The sequence below is a fragment of the Pholcus phalangioides genome, unplaced genomic scaffold (genome assembly GCF_987345545.1).
Source record: "Pholcus phalangioides strain wild (caught in Gottingen) unplaced genomic scaffold, Ppha-v1.0 ptg000011l_1, whole genome shotgun sequence".
Lineage (NCBI taxonomy): Eukaryota > Metazoa > Arthropoda > Arachnida > Araneae > Pholcidae > Pholcus > Pholcus phalangioides.
In genome coordinates this window covers 18,717,256-18,736,641 of record NW_028301604.1, presented here as the reverse complement: position 1 = coordinate 18,736,641, position 19,386 = coordinate 18,717,256, and the positions used below count along the sequence as shown (strand labels likewise).

The following is a 19,386-nucleotide window of genomic DNA, read 5'->3' as shown; positions in this document are numbered from 1 at the left end:
AATTCAGTGCTTGTATCTGAAATTTAAGTAAAATATATAAATATATCAGCAAATATACCAAAGTCGATTTTGGTGGTGGAACCTCTGTAAATTATAATTGGAAAGAATTTTAAAATTGTATAATAATGGTTTCCGATCAGAAATATGCTAATCAGCGAAAGTTGTGAAAGAAACTTACCCCGGGACATTTGGATGAAAGTTCACCGGGATATCGTTGATTAATTTTTCCGATTTTATGCAAGAGGTTTTTTTTGAGACATTTTTTTTTTTGATAGAAGCTACGTAAAACTTAAATTTTTGTATTTTACCCAATTATAAGCTTTTACGGAGGTGCCACTATCATCCGTGCATTTCGCTCTACTTATTGCTCATCTTGCACATTTTACATCAATTTTAGAATGTGCCACATAATTTTTATTCCACTCGGCACGCTCCGTGAAGCACAACGTATATTTTTTGCAAAACAAATTTAGTAATAACAACTAACGTATTTTCTAATGGTTAAATCGTTTTTATTTGAGATGATATGGTCAAGCAATCGATATGCATATCCTATACCGAATTTAATAAAAAATAATTTGGTGATAGTATAATCATAGTGATTGGGATTTATGAATAATTATATTCTTCTCGCAAAAAATACATTTGTTGTTAATATTTCGAAGTTGGTTAGTGAAAAGTTGATAGTTTTTTAACTATTTTTCAATAAACGTTTCAACACAGTCATTATTGTAAGATGGATATTTACAGTTTATAATATCATATATTTCTCGCTCAATCTATAATAGTGCTTCATGGTCAATATATGTTTTCATTACTGAGTAGCTGGGTGATTAAAAACATACCATCTTTCCGTGAAAATGAATTTTTAGGTACGTGTGGGAATGAATTGAAGATCAATGTGGGACGCCCTATCACATTATTTGCATTTTTAATTAGAAAAAAAAACATTATTGAAATAATATCAATATATTCTACGATATTTCTGAGTGTATGTTAAATTTCCAATAAAATTAATTGGTCCACATACGGTGCATCTGCATATGCAGTACTGATGCACCAATCAGATGTATGTTTGATATTGTTTAGAGATAAACAATGGCTGTTTCTGTGAAAATTAAAATTGATACTTACCTCCGTTTGGTGCAGGCGATAGTTTATGAAGAAATGTTTGTTTTCTCTACTAAAACCATCTAAAGATAAGAATATCGAAAGAAATGGAGCCTTACCTGTTGGAGTGGGGGACCCTTGATAACTTTTGTTTATTTCACGAGTAGATCGGAAGCCAAGACAAGGATTTCAGAAAGAAGCCGCTGACAGTGCCCTAAAACCAAAATGGAACCTCGTTTTAATAATATATGAGTATATCCCGGTCAGCATATCAAATATACAGGGAGATTCCATAATTCCCCTTGCCATGTTTTACTGACGAACCGTTGATCCTAGAGGCATACTTCCAATTACAAAATGTATATAAATAACGTGTAGACTTCAGATATGTCATTCATGTTGCAAGAGGATGTATAGTTATTTAAAATTAGAACTTTTTTGTACGGACGCCCCTGTTCTAAAATACTCAATTCGAAATTTATTGCCCTGTATTTCTTCAGGCAAAAAAAAAAAAATCTACGTTTCCTAGTGTAAGGTTCTTTGATGTATTGGAATTCAAATAATGGAGAAAGTTGGAAGTTCAGAAGAAAAGCATAAATGACGGAAAGAAGCCTTGTTGTATAGTTTATGCTATGTTTTCCCAACTTTTTACTCAGATTTTTGAATTCCAATATCTCAACGAATATTGCACTTGAAAACGTGGATTTTTTTGTTGCCCTCAAGAAAGACAGGGAATTAACTAAGTTTGTTAGGACAGGGTATCCGTATAGAAAGTTGCTATTTTTATTTTAATAAATGTAGAATCCCTTGCAACATGAATGACATATCTGAAGTTATGCGTTGTTTGGATACTTTTTCCAATTGAAAGTATGCCTCTAGGATCAACGATTCACCAGTAAAAAGTGGTAAGGGGAATTATGGAATCACCCTGTACACTGTATATGCATATCATATGATCGAATTACATATTTTTTACATTCATTGGAAGGACTAATATTATTTTTGTGGAAAATATGTTATTTTATTTTCTTTCATACTTACACTATTTTAAGGGAAAAATATTCAGGAAAAATTTGAAGAAAAATCCGTACATTTTAGAAAAATGCCCGTACATTTTGCGTGGTCAATATAGAAATCTCAACAATTTGTATTTAATACTATTTAAGATAGACAAGAAAATAACAAGTGCATAACATTCACATTTTTTTGTACGTATTTGTATAATGTGACGAGACGTTGAAGTAACATTTACATTATAGTCGTAGTTAATTTTAATACATATTTGAAGATATTGCGAGTGAATAAAGCAAAATATATCGATGATACCTCTTAATTTTTGAAAAACTGGATTGCTGGTGGAAATTAGAAACTAGATGGTTGATTCCAGTCTGTTTCATCATAAAATAGCGTATTTCTCAACGTTTTCCCTCATTCAGAGGCAAAACACAAATTAATTCTCCTCTTGTTTCTTTTAATTACTTTTTAAATTAAAAGTTATAATTGTATTTCAATTCTATCATTTTATCGTTATAACTAATAAAATACCTGATTGACATATATTTTTTAATTATTTTAATCTACAATGTTTCAAATTTTGGGGTAATGTCATTAAAAATCACGACTTTAATGGAATCAAATCTCTATTGTAAATATATAAAAGAGTAAACTATGTAATACATGTGTGTGTATATGTAATGCATAGTTATTTGTGTCCTTTTGATCATAAAATGCCGTAAAGAAGTCTTGTAAAATCTTACGAAGTTCAAAGCAGATAAAAATATTTATCTGCAATATTTACTCACCTCGTGAATAGGAATTTTTCTAGTGAATCTACTGTTTTCTTCCATTGAAGTGCACGGAAATTAACGAATAAAAAATTGTCGCGTACGCGACAAAATCTCCATGCAGATTATGATCGAGATTAACAAGAACTGACACAGGATGAAGCCATTCATTTCGAAATACGAAAGTGTTTTGACTATTTGAACATTTCATCCGCGTCCTATAATTCTAAACATGGAATTATAAGAGGAGAGTTTTTTTGCGATATTTACGTGATATTTTAATGCCTAAAACTGAAGAGATTAAAAATATTTATCGTCGATTATTTTATATTTCATTGCAACGAGACTCTTTAATAAGATAGCTTTATTCTTTCTACTAATGAAACGAAACAAGAAAAAAAAAAGCTGATATCCATTTAAAATGATGAAATAGTTATTTTATTCGAGTGATAGGGATTTTTTGAGATATATACAAAGTTAAAACAATTTGAATTTTTGCACAGTTACGACGCAAATACTACAAAAAAATTTTTTTTCATCACCCTTTCTTCAATTCATCTTTCTTTTTTTGAATTCGTCAACAGTATATCATATTATTTCTCACCGCTTTTCTTTTCTGGGGAATCTATATTTATGCTAATTTTTCTGTAGAAGTTCGTATATTATTCGAATTTGAAAAGCTTATGCAATTTTTTTCTATTCTCGCACGGTGAATTTCATCATTAAACATGAAAATATAACAAATTATTAGAATTGTGCAGAGTGCATAGCTAACAGCACGCGCTGCAAATTGCTGGTGAACCGTTTATCCTAGAGGCATTGCAAGGGCTTGTATAGTTAACTGTGCTCAAAAATCCAGTTGGATAGTTATTGTCCTGTCTCTTCTCACACCAACAAAAATTTTTCACGTTTCCAAGATCAATATTCATCGAGATATTTGAATCCAAATATTGGAGAAAAATTGGGAAAGAACAGTAAAACCAACGCACAAAGTTTCTTTCCGTTATTTATGCTGTCAAATATAACAGTGAATATAGAAATGTGGAATGTTTTTGTCGGGCTCAGAGCAGTCAAGGAAACAACTTTCTTATTGGGATTTTGAGGACAGGGTGCCCGTATAAAAAGTTAATTTTTATATTTCAATTAACTATACAACCCCTTGCACCGTGAATGACGTATCTGAGGTCTACATGCTATTTGTATGTTTTTTAGTTGGAAGTATGCCTCTAGGACCATAGTATGATTATATCATGCCTCAAATCGCCAGTAATTTTCGATGCGTGGTGTTAGCTATGCTCTCCCTATATATCTACGGTTATTTTCATGTATATAAATGTGTATTTGCTGATCTGCCATTATTTGTAATAAATATTCCGACGAATGAATCTCGAAAGCAAAACCTGCATATTGGCTTCATCGTTACTCCAGACGTGATGCGAGAAAGCCGAAACTGTTCTTCATACAGAATCAAGATCTCAATTTCGTGTTGAATTCGAAAACACCAATTTATATAATTGATAGCATTGAATTGGAATAAATATTTTATCGTCGTATCTATTAGTACATCTGATTCAGATTTCAAACTTTTTCTTTCACAAAAAATAGGAACTTTATTTATTTCACCCGAGATCTTCGATTTTACTTCTAAAATAGGAATGGAAGTCTTGGGAAAAACTGACGAAAATTTTTTGTCGCTATCTTATATTTTTCATGAGTAAGTATGATGTTTTTCTTTAAATTGTCCGTTTCGATGTGAAAGTTTATGGATCATCATAAATAAGATGGGGAAATGTGAAATCGGGAGTGTAATCAGAAAAGAGGAGTAGTTTATTGTCCTCTAAATAATGGTGGAAGAAATTCAGGATACGATGGTAGGTTGGTCGGGTTGTGAGACTTTGGTATGATGTGTTCATATAAACATTGCGAAACATTTTGAAAATAGCAATGCCCCTAATTGATAAAAGGCCGACGATAACCACCTGAGTCAGGACATGATTTTGCAAATACATATAAATATTAATTAATTATGACAGAAATTTAGGAAATACACGTATTTTTTTTCTTCTTACTATGGTACTATCGCTATGGTACTTTCCAATGACTTCATGAAATTTAACTTGCCTTGTGACTGCAATATCAGGCGTTTTAAAATCCCGTATTCCCTAACATCTCTGCAAAGAAAGTTACGTGCAAACTCATTGAATGTTTCAATAACCCCCTGGTCCATTGAAATAAATGAGTTGCTTGTGTTTTGAGGCAAGAAAACATATTTCACAAAAAAATGGGAATTAATTGACTTTCGATAACAGATGAATTGTTATTAATGAGTATTGTGTTATACGATTTTTTAAGACTGACAACAACCTTAGATTTCTGATAAAAAATTGTGACCTCAGCAAAACTCAGGGATAATATTGACATCTCAAGCCCTGAGATTTCATTTCTAAATCACGGCAGAGTTTTCATCTGCCGTGATGAAGCCTCTCAAATATCAGTGTAGTTCCATTATACATGGTGTTCTTATCGAATGAAACAATTCTTACGGATTATCACTTCTTAATCTCTACTATGGCCATAACAATTCCGTACTGATGCTTGAATTTCAGAAATGTGAGTTTTTCAGAGAAGGTCGCCTAACTTCGAAATCGAATAAGCAGTATTTATTATTGTAGATATTGGTCCACTTTAGTTATTTTCCACTTACATTACATAATAATGGTAAGGAGTTAAAAGGATAGATGAGTTAATATTTCTTGAATATTCCTATCGGGAAAAATTAATAGAAGAAAATTTTCAACTGATGTTCACGACGATAGCTCTTCTGTAATTATGAGGGTTGAAGATACTTCAACCATTTGATTCTGATACCGATTTCCTGTCAGTGAATCACAGACATTGTAAGTACAGAGATAATAGTTTGGTGAGTTCTGTCCGAATACTCTCTCATAGTAAGACACTCTCATCCATATAATGCTACTTTGGTGAAATCTATCACGCATCTCACCCATTTGCACAAATGTGGCATCACAGAACAGTAGGGGAAACGCATTAAATGCCCTTCTTCGCTATGGCTCATTCCACTCTACCCTTGTATAGAATGCCACACTCACAATCCCTGTTAGATCGCAGTTCACCACGGAACTTGACCTAACATTCTCCCATCGGCTTCCCGTTCACGGACCCCACCCTCCGGCGTCTGACGAATGCATATGTATGGGAACAAGTGCCTCCCGTAGTTTATTGGGAAAAGCAGAGGAGGGCAATGATTCACCGTGTGCGGCAAGGCCATGGTTTCACCGTTGATACAGCGATAGAGGGATTCGCTTCTATCCCTTGCCATAAATCCTTCTATCTAGTGAGCTGTCAGATCTCCCTAGGCCTCACGCTCTTCATAGAAGGAAAGGGCGGCTATTATGTTCATGGCCTGTTTACCGCTAATCACAATGGATTAGTGGGAGATGTGTGTGTGTGCAGTTCCTTCCACTTTCCTGTGTTTTCTTTCCCCCAGTTCCGCAACATTCAAAGCTTTGCCTTAAGTTTATATTCAATGCTAACTAAAATAAAAAAAATGGGATCATTGGGGGACTTGCATCCGTTCCATTTACATCAGTGATCTTCATGAATTTCAATATAACTTTTAGATTGAAATGTTTTCGATGTAGTAAAATAATCCAATAATATTTTATTAAACAAAATTAAAAAATAAATAAATCTGAAAAGGAGAAATGATTTTTAAAACACTTATTGATAGAAAATATATTTTTAGTACAATAGTCAGAAATTTAATGGACGGGGTAATCACATGAAATTCCTTATAAAACATGTGACCTGAAACCCAACACAGAATCAAGCTCTTGAAACAAGTACTGTGATACACATGAATATCTCTATTAAGATATACGGATACCACTATACACAGTGCGTCCCAGTAAAATTAGCATATTGCAATGCGTTGCGGTGTTTCTGAATTTTGACTGAATTCTAAAATATGAGAGATTCAATTGAAATCCATACACAAAATATGTGTGTATCTACAACAACAATGAAAATTCAACTTAGCAGTGACCAGCTAATATTTCACAGTGCGAATAGACCTTTCTAAGAGTTATAAAGTAGTTTGGGTTTCGATGCAATGCTTGCTGATATATCACCTGATCATTTGATTTAAGAAGAGATCATTTTTATCAGCATATTATTATATGATATATAATTATTATAAAATACATATATATATATATATATATATATGATACTTTGATTTTTCTTCACATAATTAGAGGAAGCCACAGCGGTTTGTGACACCCTGGTCATGCATTGTTGCTTCTCTAAGCGCACACGTAATCAGATATGTTCAGAAAAATGAATAAATACGGGGTTTTTTTTTGCAATTTAGGCAGTAAAAGTAAACGCGGGTCCAGACAAAAAAAATTGCTGTGATTTTATTTTTATATATGTTTTACTACTCTTTGTATTTCAATAAATACATCATTCAATAACCTTTATTATATTCTTCTTTACCAGAAATGAGATAGAAGATAATATGATATGTTCGCAGACTTTTTTTGAACTTCACAGATTTTTACTGCAGCTCATTATTGAAGTTTGCGTAAATAGGTTTTTTTTTTTTAATTTCCCTTATTTGGTTTTACTTCATTGTTTCGACAGTTTTATCCATGTCATAAACAAAAATATTCTTTACTTTACATAACTTAGATTTCCATTCTATAATTTCAACATAGCGATTTATTCATCTTTTATTTTATTAAAACGTGTGTTTTGAGCATTAAAATATTGCGAAAAGGATACGCAATATATTTATGAACTGTCACATACTTTGAAAATTTGATCTTGGCAAATTATTGTGTTATTTTTTATATCGTCATTGTTAGATACGTGAATGCTAGCGGGATTAATCATAAAAATTTATAATTCAATCAATTGCATTCGTCAATATATAAGTTTTGAATAAATATGAATTTTCATAAAAAATACGTATATGCAAATTCTGGTATGAATATTTTTCAAGATTCAATTACTGAGATTCGTTACCGAATATTTCAATAAAAATGTTTTCCAGAACGTTTGTAAAATTTTTACGTTAAGAATTTAATTATTTTCTCAATAAATACATATAGCTAATAAGCATTGAGTACACGTGATAAACTTTATACTTTTATAATTTTATTAATAAACGTTTTCTTTTTCTTCTCATTTCTAGGCTTAGGAGGAAAATATGTTTACATGCAGTGAGAAAGAAGCGCAGAAAGCGCGAACGGAACCAATAGAAATTACATAGAAATTTCAAGATCTACCTGGACGACCAGATTGTTGACCAAAGTGACGTGCGACTGTTGCAAAACTTCTGAAGCTATCCCACACAGAGCGGGTAATAGCTTCTTCGCATCAACCGGTCGGAGGATGTCAAGCATAACAGCGCAAGCGTAATCCTATACACCCTGTTTCACTGCATAAACAGGCGCTTTGCCCGATAGCCAGATCCAGGCGCAGGCATAACTTCAATGGGGGAATGGGAAGGTGTGCGAGAGATGCAACGAACAAAAAAAAAGATAACTATCGCTGGTATTAGGCACAATTCAAGAAAACCTTAGCATAATGAACGGCAAAAGAATACTGTCTTACCTCCCTGATATGCTGGAACAAATGACAGAGATTATCAATAAAAATGTGGCTGAAGAACTTGGTCTGGTGTTTGGAGCACAACACGCAAGTCGGGAGGGCAAGTGCAGTACTGGACGATCTGGTCAGAGACGGTCGCCGCTTTGGCATCTCGCATACGGGTGCTCCAACTCCTTGGTATCTGGACCAATCGCGTTTCCTGCGTCCTGGAGAGAGGGTGGCGGATGGGCAGTACCACACTCGGCGATCGATGGCCCTCGCTCTTTTCTCCCAAAGTACGAGTATCAGAATGTGCGTGAAACATCCACTGCGCATTATGGCGCTAAAACGCATGGGATGCTTTTGAAAAGACAATTTTGGCCTTACCGGCGCCTTTTGCATCAACGAAGGCAAGGCCTGTTACTTTACCCGCCTTCTCCGCAAGTACGACCGGAGGAGCGAAAATCAAGTTTTCGACGGGCCAAAAACACCGGGCCACAGCCGATGCCCAACGCGTGCTTTGGCGTCTTCTCATCGTCGCATGCGTGCGCTCAACTTAGTTCCAGGTTTACCATATTCTTCGAACATTTTACGACTGGCGCTCCAACAAAAAAGTTATAACTATTCAAACTTTGCAAAAGTAAGGTAAGTTATTTTTTAAATCCTCTCCACTCTATGAGTTTACAAAAATGCTCGTCAAAAAATAAACTAATGACTTATAATAAACTTATTATGAGTTTTTAAAAGTTTATCATCTATACGTAATTTTACAGAATTGTAAATAAATTTTGAAAAATCTTTTAAAAATAATACTGGAAAATGTAATTTACGCAATCTTGTTATTACGCGCATTCTACAGAGAAAACAAAATTTAAAATTATTTTCAATTTTCAGATCAACTCTCGAAGATTGAAATTTGAACTTATAATATACAAAATGCAAAATTTATATCCATGTTGTATAGAAAAAAAATATGCACAATTATTTTTTTTGAAAATTGTGTTAAATTATTCAATGATATATAATAGAGAAAAGTGATATCTGGAATTTTTTTATCACAACCACTCTCGCTGTAGAATAAAATATTTTGTAGCGAAAATCAAACTATGTAAATGAAATGGAAGAAGTTGATCGATATAAGAGGAGTGAGTGGTAACAAAAGTATAAAAAAATCGTGGTATCATATTAGACTACTTACATTACATTACTTCACTGATTCATTTTTAAATCTCTGAGTTGTTTATCAATAGATAAAAGTTTCATTCATGTTTATATTCGTGAATATTTTTTTCTAAAACAAAATATTCGAATCAGTATCAGATATCTATTACTTTTCGTGAAAAATCCTCTTCTTTTATTAAATTGAATGAAATAAATTGGAATGATGTGAATGAAAATGGATTTTCTATGGATTTTCACACTGACGATATGAATTAAAATTAAAATTTAATCATTTGTTCCTAGCTTTCATTGTTAGAAAGAAAGGCCACAATTTAACTATTTATTAGATAGGTATAATATGTGAAAAAAATATTTTTAGTTTGATGTTTGTTTAAGAGATATGTATATTCACATTTATATATATAGGTACATAAGCAATTTAAAATCATTTTTATTTTCTGTTTGTGAATACCACAAATTTTGAAACAAATCTTAAATTTAAATTACACTTAATTTAATCAATAAATTTAAATTTATTATTAAAATATTTTTCTAAAAATCGTATATACTTTTTCCAGTATTTTATAAGAGGATATTCATTCTAACTGTTAATCAAGATATTTCCGATGGTGAAAATATGTCTCTTTTCTATCTCCATCTAACACTTATGACCACGTTATATTAAATTAACTTAAAAGCATATTAATAAAAAACCGAAAGATAAAAACTGAAAAGAATATTTTCCATATTTTTATTGTTCATGGATTATGAACAATAAAAATCATCCACATTAAAATAAAATTTTATGCTAGAATTTAAATTTAAATTAAATTTCTAATTTTAATCGAGAATGAATATATATATATTTTTTGCCTTACATTGAGGTAGCAGTGTTAAATATTCAATCTTATTCTTTCGTTTTAAATATTAATAGTTCTATATATTACAGAAGTAACAAATACAATAGCGCATTTGTGAAGCGTTATTATCCCAAGTTGAGCATATAATCCTTCGGAAAACAAAAGCAGTTTTTCTTGGGAAAATTAACTTTGACCTCTTTTTTGAGGTATATTCTAAACAGAGAACTGGTAAATATATGAGTATATGAAAACAAATATAGACGTACATCTACGTAAAATTATACATTTCAATACTAGTGACATATTTCAATTAATTTAAATGTGTTTCAAATAAGCCTGCAAACGATATTCGAGAAGGTAAGTTTGATTCGTATCATATTCACAATCCAAGAAGATATAACGAGAACGTGAGCATTCATTTTAACTCTCATGAACAGTAAGTATTACTTTTTGTTATAAATTGAAGTCCAACATAAGAGTTTAAAGGTTAAAGGTAATAACATGAACTACTTTTCAAAAAGGTGAGTTTATTCTTAAATGAACGAAAAAGCTGAAGATTCTTATTGCTTTTCCAATAGGGAGAAACAAATGTTTGTCTTTATTGTTATATCGTATATAGATATAAATATATATGTGTATGTTTTTCTTTCTTGTAAGAAAAAACGTGAATTTGTTTTAGAAATTCCATTTTGAGAAAGAGGCTTCATCTTACGTTCTTCCAGTCAGAATAACACCAGAAAAAGTCTCTTTGCATCGGCAGGAAAGAGAAGAAAATATCATCATGGGGAGATGTCTCTTTTTGTGTTTGTGTGGGTTAGTCTTGTTTTCGATTTTCTCACTTATAGGCATATTTCGAAAATTTTATTCTATCTCCTATTCCTATCTCAACAAGACTGTTTGTATTGGAAAAGAATCACACCGATCTGAGAATCCTATTATTTTCCCATTATTTTAACCCATGATGTCAGGAATTTTCAACTCAAAAAGATTACATATTTTTGAAAAATTATGCAAGCTACTATGAAATTCAATTCACGATAAATTTTGTAATGGGATAAATAACTTTTCACAGCAAGTCAAAAGTTTTAATGTCAAAAAAATATATATAAAATATGCTTTGAAATTTTTAGTTCCAGGGATTTACAAAAAGGAATTCATAAGTGTTTTGCAAATGCTATTCTTAATAAAATGTAATTATGTAATGTTATTCTTAATATTAACTACGCTGTGGACTGGAAGGGATTCTATCAATGACATCAGGTCGTAGCACCCTGGAACACGATTATGATGATGCGCATTGCATATTTCCCCAAATTCATTTGTTTTACAACTTTTTTATTGTCATGGCAAATAATTTTTGGAGCTTTATTAGGATGATGTTTGGGTATATATATATTGTGCGATTTTGAATGATCGCAACGTGATTTTTTTGCTACTTAATCACAACTGTTATATGAATTTATATGAATAAATTCAGAATTTTTTAGTGAAGAGAATTATCGATTACCTCAATCCATACATTGTATATTGATATACTTTTCGGATGTGCAGTAGTGGACAATACCAACATGTGTTTTCCTAGAACTTTTTTGGTTTATTTTAGTCAACAATTTAATAGATATCAACGAATAAATTTTGGTGTTACTTACAAATAATATATTTGGAAAGTAACGTCAGACACGTAACATTTTTAAATGAGATAATTTATTTTATTTTGTATATGTACTTTGTGTTCATACATATTCTCATTCATATATTCATCTGTAAATAATTTATTTTTTTCTCTATATGCAATAGGGTTTTTTCAGAGCAAGCTCAATAATTTTCGACATGTTCAGAGAGATAGAGAGAAATACATGAATATATTCCAACCTTCTTGAAACCTACGAAAACCATCAGATGCTGTTGTAAGGCGTACATTAAGTCCATATCGATAAGTAAGTCGTTAAAATTTTTGACGATGTAGTAAATTTAGACTTTAAATGTCATTAATATTCTTTAACGTTAATTATTATCTTTATGTTTTTTAATGCACGAAAGGTTTTGCAGAGATTCTCATGGGAGGAAATTCATTTTATATATTATATCATTTTTTATTATAAGCGAAAAATTTAAAAGAGTATGCGGAAGTTTTTGTGTGCAAAAAAATGTTGTGTGCAAAAACATAAGAACTTACGTAACTCGATCTCACAAGCGTATTATATTTTAGAGTTTTCAAAATCAAAATTGAAATTTCGAAGTTATCGGAATATAACAGACAATACCAAAATGACAGTACCAGGTAGACAGCAAAAATATATCATTCTCTTAATATATTGTTAGGTCCGCCATTATGGCAATATTTTCCCCAGTCCTGTAGCAAAACCGAAGGCTCTGTTACTGGCAGGTTTGATATATGCCCTGTTTAGTCATTTTGACGCAAATAAATTTGAGACGCTGTTTTCTCGAAAACCGTTTTATGTAGATGCACATTTAGCAAAACAGAGAAAGGAAAACTTTAGGTAATTTATTTAGTGGGAGTGGAATTTATGAACTTTTCTCTATACTCTCGACTGTTGGGCAATGTGGTTGAGAAAAATAATAAAGAAATTGTTTGTTTCATTTTATTTATTTATTTTTTTATTTATAGAGCAAGACATTTACAAATAGTAACCGTTTGGGAAAATGTCTTTTCCTGCATTCGGGAAACAAATACTCGAAGCCGCATTTTCTTCCGTGTTCCTATTCGTAAAAGTGAAACAACTGCGCTATAAAGAGTCGCGTGGTCAGTTTCTTAAAAAAAAAATATATATATATACATATCCTCTGAAATTTTCTTTTTTCTCAACATATATATATATATATATTCACGTAACACAGTGAAGTATCAGCAGAGTATTTCATAGATCAGTTGACTTAAAGCTTGGGTAAAGATACTATGTTTGTGAAATAGCGAGACATAGATGTCCATGCACAGTAAAACATGGTCGCAGTTTTTTTTTGACAAATATGGAAAACAAGTATCAGTTTCAAGTTTTATTCATAAGAATGTGTTTGACCTGGCCTATAATATTTTATGTCATACTCAAAATATAGATTATAACAGAGTAAATTGCGTTTTGGAATAAAGGAACCATTTAGTTTTTGCTCTTGTTTGGGAGATTAAAATATACGTATTGATTGATCTTCATAATTAAAATGATCTTAATAATTTAATTGATCTTAGTTATGAATATTGCAATCAGCCAAATGTTTCAGAAAAATGTATTTGATGCCAGAGTTTTACAGATAAAACTGAATTTACATGCACATACGACCAGTGTTTCCCACCATGCTGCTAGATCCGTGATTCACTCATCAAAATTCAATGTTACTCTTCCAAATTTCATTGAGGATAGAAAATACTCCTTCAAATTTTAGGTAATTTTTTAATAGTTATTTTTTTCTGTTTTTTATTAAAAAAATACCCTTGTTTTTCAAAACCTATTCCTTAAAGTTTTTTAATTATGAGTAAAATTACTATTCAAAACTATTCTTATGGATAACATTGCATACGATGAAGAAAAACGAATAAAGAGTAATTCAAATTTATGAGCCGTTTTGCGTTTATAACATAGTTTTCAAGGGCACTAACTTGAACATTTTACTCTTAGGTATAGGTATGCAATCCGTGATTGCATTTGATATTATGGCTGCTAGTATCTTTTTTGTGACGGATATCATAGTAAAAATAAGTAATACAAATATTCAATGCAGTCTGGCTAGAGTGATTATTATTTTTCCATTCAAACAACCATGAATTCACAATGCATACTGGGATATTTTATCATTGTAGATGTGGATTAATTGCAGAAACGTGAGTTATAAAAGAGAAATTTTCATACAGCATGCATCCATTCATTCAATTTTAACTCGATGATATTTACCATCCTGCATGAACTATATATTTTCTGATCGAAGTTGTTTTAGGATGATCCAGAATCGGCGTGAGACAATCTGAGTACACAAAGTAGTCGCGCAAGAACAAAATAAACCAAAAATAATTGATATAAGCATAGTTACTCGTGAGTCTGACTCCTTCTCAGCCACCTCGTTGGGCATTTTGCCTGTTGTGGCGTTGTATTTGTATTTGAATTCTTCAATTCATAGAATATACGAGTGGAAAACCATCTACTGATGGCACCTAAAATTCTATACAATCATAATTTTGAAATTTCAAAAAAATAAATAAAATTAAGGAGTTGTCGCACAATCCTGAGGTCAATTTTTCAAAGACGACTTAGAAGTATTTTTCATTCAAATGCAAATCAAATGCAAAAACTTTGTATCAATCGGTTAATTTGTTCTTTCAAAGTGAAAGAAAAATGTAATGAATTACAGTATAGATATGTATGCAAGAAAAACAATTTTAATGCGATTTTCTCAGACTGCAGTTTTTGAAAACTCATCTGTAAGATTAAAAAAAAATACTGCACCAAACTTTTTTCGAAATTTTGCAGAAATGTTTATTCGACATGTGTTGGTAAAATGAACCTCTGATTTCAATTGACCGATGGGAAGTATTTTTTAAAAAATGTTGTATTCCGATTTTTTTTTAAATTTACATTTTTCTCAAACTTCACATGAACAAACATAAAATTCTTTGTTTTTTTTAACGAAACATAAAATTCTAAAAAATGATCAGTTACCCACTTTTTGAGGTTCATTCTACTAACGTGTGTCGAATAAATATTTCTGCAAACTTTCAGAATTTTTGATGCAACAGTTTTTTTTAATCTTACGATGAGTTCAAAAACTGCATTCTGAGAAATTCTCGTTCAAATTTTTTCTTCTTGTACGCATTTGCATATAATTCATTACTTCTTTTATTTTGAAAGAACAACTTTTCCGATTGATACGAAATTTTTTGCATTTGATTTCCAATTGAATGAAATATTTTTTTAGTCATTTTTGAAAAATATACTTCAAGGTTCCTGACACCCCTTCGACATATTGTCGTGAAATTCTAATCATTTCTCATAAAAACAATAATTTATGTACCTTCTGTCCTTTTATGAGAATGTTCAACTTAGGCAACAGGGAAAATAAGAACCATTTTATAAATGGACGGGTTAAAGTTACAGTGGTGCAAGTCACATTTTCAACAATTCTGATCAAGTCCAGAAATGCAATCTAGAAGTGCTAAACTGTTGATAGAAAAATAAACCAAGTCACAGCTTCAATAGTTTGCCACTAGATTGCAAAATCACAAAATTTTTAAAATGACTATTACAATAATTCTAGTGAAAACTTCTTTTTCTCAAAATGAGGATTATTGACTTTCACCACTGTAACTATAGCCCGTCCAAATATCCTATGCTTAAAGAAAAAAACAAAAAATTATCACATTTATTAAATTTCATTTTTGAAATTACGATCCATAAAGGTGAGATCATACACAAACACGATGAATGGATGATAATAGTAGTAATATGCCCTTCTTCGTTTCGTGGACATAATTAAAAGTTATATTTTTTCGTATCTGATGATCACCATCGATGTTATTCTTGCACGGGCTTTCTTTAGGTAAATAATCCTGAAAGCATGAATAACCACGAGTAAAAACAAACAAGAAACGGCTCGAAATAGTGTCACCATCTTCTTTATCTGTTGTCTTAACCTCAGCCGCAAAACAAGAAGAAAAACAAAAGCATGTTACAGGAAACATAAAAAATTCAATTTCTCATTTCAAGCTCAGATAAATTCTATTAATCCTCACCTCAAGAACTCGAATGTCGATACCGCCTCAAGGGATTAGAGTTTCTTCATTTATTATTTTTAATTAACTTCATGCTTCACTTTGCATGAGGTTCAATAGCGCTAATTGAAACTCGGGAAGCGGTTAAAAAGTCAAAAGAAATGACTATATTACACAGAGTTTATTTATCATCGAGAAAAAAAAACCCACTTTCCACTTTCAAATTGGCCATCTATATCCGTAAGACACAAAACTGATTTTCATTTTTTTCGATGTCGGGAAAAAATCGTTGGAAATATAAGAATATAAGTGGACTTTATATTTATATTGTAATTCATTGTTCATTCTGCAACATGAGTGACCTATATACGTAAGTAAATTTACTGAAGTTGGGTGTGCATTTGCTAACCACTCTGCAATCAGGCGTCAATCTTTAGTATTATTAAATCTCTGAGGGGGGAAATATCAACTCACGTATGTTCCGAACGAAATGAAGTTGACTGTGTAACTACTCTAGGCGATATTATGGGAGAAACATGTGCCGTAAGATTTATACTATAAACCGTAAAACGCAAATTATTAGGAGGGGTGTCGATTTTTCAAAAATGACCTTAAAAATGTTTCATGCAATTGTAAATCCAATGCAAAAAATTTCGTATCAATCGGTAAATTTGTTCTTTCAAAATAAAAGAAAGGAGTAATGAATTATATGTAAATGTATAGGATGTTACCTTGAAGTGGTGACAAACTCGGAGGGGAGATATCAGGAAACGGAAATTTCCATAGAACATGTTATGGCAAACCATGTTTAACCGGTGAAACTCCGACAAAACGTGTTCGTTTCTGTCCAAAAATACTTATGAAGGGTGTGACGACGAGGGGGACAAAAAAGGCCAATAAGTAGAAAAACATTTATTTGATAGCTTGATTACAACACAGCCTGCGGTGTACAAAATAAAGTACAACAATACGTACAAAATAAATAAAAAACCCATTTAACTTGACAGTATGATTATATATATATGTACAATACAACCTGTACAGCACAGTTTAATGTCAGAAAGTAGACAAACAGAAATGAATACAGGAGATTTTATACTTATTATTCTACTTTATTTTGTGCACCACAGGCTGTGTTGTAAGCATAGTGCCAGATAATTTTTTTTTTACTTATTATTTGCCTTTTTGTGCCACTCGACGTCACACCCTTAATACGTATTTTTGCGATTTTCATCGACTAAACGGGGTTAGAGATACCATGTTCTATATGGCAATTTTAGCTTTTCTTGATGCTTAATATCACCCCCCTCTGGGTTTATCCCAACTTCAAGGCAACACCTTGTATACAAGAAAAAAAACTGAACGCGATTTTCTCAGATTGCAGTTTTTGAGCTCCTTATTTATAAGATTAAAAAAACTACAGCATCAAAAATTATGAAATTTTGCAGAAATGTTTATTCGACACGTGTCAGTAAAATGAACCTAAAAAGTGGATACCTGATTATTTGTTAGAATTTTGTAAATTTTAAAGTTACCTCAGGGGACTTGACACCCCTTAATTGAAATTAACAACCATGCTTGAGACTAGCGAAAAACAAAAACGAAAAATATAAATTACTGTAGGCAATAAATAAATTTGAAAAGACCGACATATGTTCGAGCACTCACGGATGCCGTTTTCAAGACGAGAACAAGAAAAAGACCAAACTCAACGAAAAACGTGGTCAGAATGAAAGGTACGTTAAAAATCAGGAGTACTGCAAGACCACGCAATAGCTTTACACTGCTGAATAGAAACCCCAAATTTAATTTTTTCGATGCTGAAGTGATCCAAAAAGCGAGCCCTATTTCTTTTGGACTTCTTAGAAAGTCATAGGCGGTTGCAGAGGAAGGGCAGTGGCAACAAACAACCTGTTTCAGTGAAAAACACTGCAAAATTCTATTATTAGTATAGGCAGAATTGTGGCGATGGACATTTGCCCCTCCTCCCGTTCACTATAGACACCATCAATGATCCGCTCCTCCTTCCGTACGAAGAGCCTGTATATGCTTATGATGAGGGTACCTATATTAAGGCTTTTCAAGAACACTTGGTAAATAACGCCAAAAATCAACGATTTCCATTTCATTGCTCTTTTTCTGAAAAGTACAAGGGATAGACAAAAAAAAAAGTAACTGTACTATGATTTCCAACGTATAATCCGCGGATAACATGTTAAAAATATTTGAAATTATCAGCGAGGGTCATCGACCACTGCATTTACCTGCACCTTTTTTTTCTATGAGGTTGGGATAAAAATAAAGTTTTTAACATATAATTTTTTCTACTCATGTATACGCTATTTATTCTGACAAAACATGGTCAGAAACTCTTTTTGCTGTGAATGCAATTCGCAAATGCGAATGTAGGACGCCGTTTTTTGTCAGGGTTTTATCTCTAAGTTGTGAAAGTGTTGGAAAGTGTTCTCGTAAGTGTGGATCATACTCTACCACATGTTATACACCGCAGTGAACTACAGTACATCAATTTTTTTTCAAAACCACAAGAATTCATGATAACCATACATACTGATTAACAACAAAACAGCATTTATAATTCCATTTTAATGATTGCCATATTATAGATTTCCCCTTCTGATTCAGCAATCAAAGTACTTGAGAGATGATATCTTTTCGACATAAACACAACCCTTTCTTTTCTGTATAAACTGATGATTTATGTTTTTACAAATTTTTCTGGGTTAATTTCTTTTTATGAGAAGAGAATCACGGAAAACCTTCAACGAGGAAATCAATGGGGATTTGTTTCTTTGTACATTGCTTGCTAAATCTAAAATACTTCGCTTGTAACAAACGAAATTAACGCTGTTGTGAGAAATGAATAATTGAACCCTTCGGGATTTTTCGGAGATTCGAGGACGCGAGTGTGAAATGCTATGAATAATTCAGTAGTGGGTATTACGGCACAATATCTGGAATTAATGGTTTAGTGACGCTCATTTTTAAAATGTTCCATCTCTCGAATCCTTAACAGATTGGGTTGTCATTTCCAATATTAAATACTGGTTTCAGATGGTTTGTTCTGAAGATAGTGTTCTTTGAAAATGCTAATCTTGCAATATACACGTATATTAAGTGC

General features: G+C 31.9%; 1 protein-coding gene across 2 annotated transcripts in view; it reads right to left on the bottom strand.

Annotated features, from left to right (window-relative positions):
* The window catches only part of LOC149080175 (glutamate-gated chloride channel-like), a 261,050-nt gene extending 252,383 nt beyond the window's left edge, over positions 1-8,667 (bottom strand). The window contains exons 1-2 of one of the 2 annotated variants that reach the window (XM_089239210.1): positions 8,535-8,667; positions 1,230-1,324 (exon numbers count right to left, since the gene is read on the bottom strand). The gene's annotated coding sequence lies outside the window, so the exon portion shown is untranslated. Of the gene's footprint in view, positions 1-1,229; positions 1,325-8,206; positions 8,270-8,534 lie in introns of those variants that run through there. The other variant, XM_089239211.1, reaches the window with a different exon arrangement.
* Positions 8,668-19,386: the final 10,719 nt, after the last annotated feature.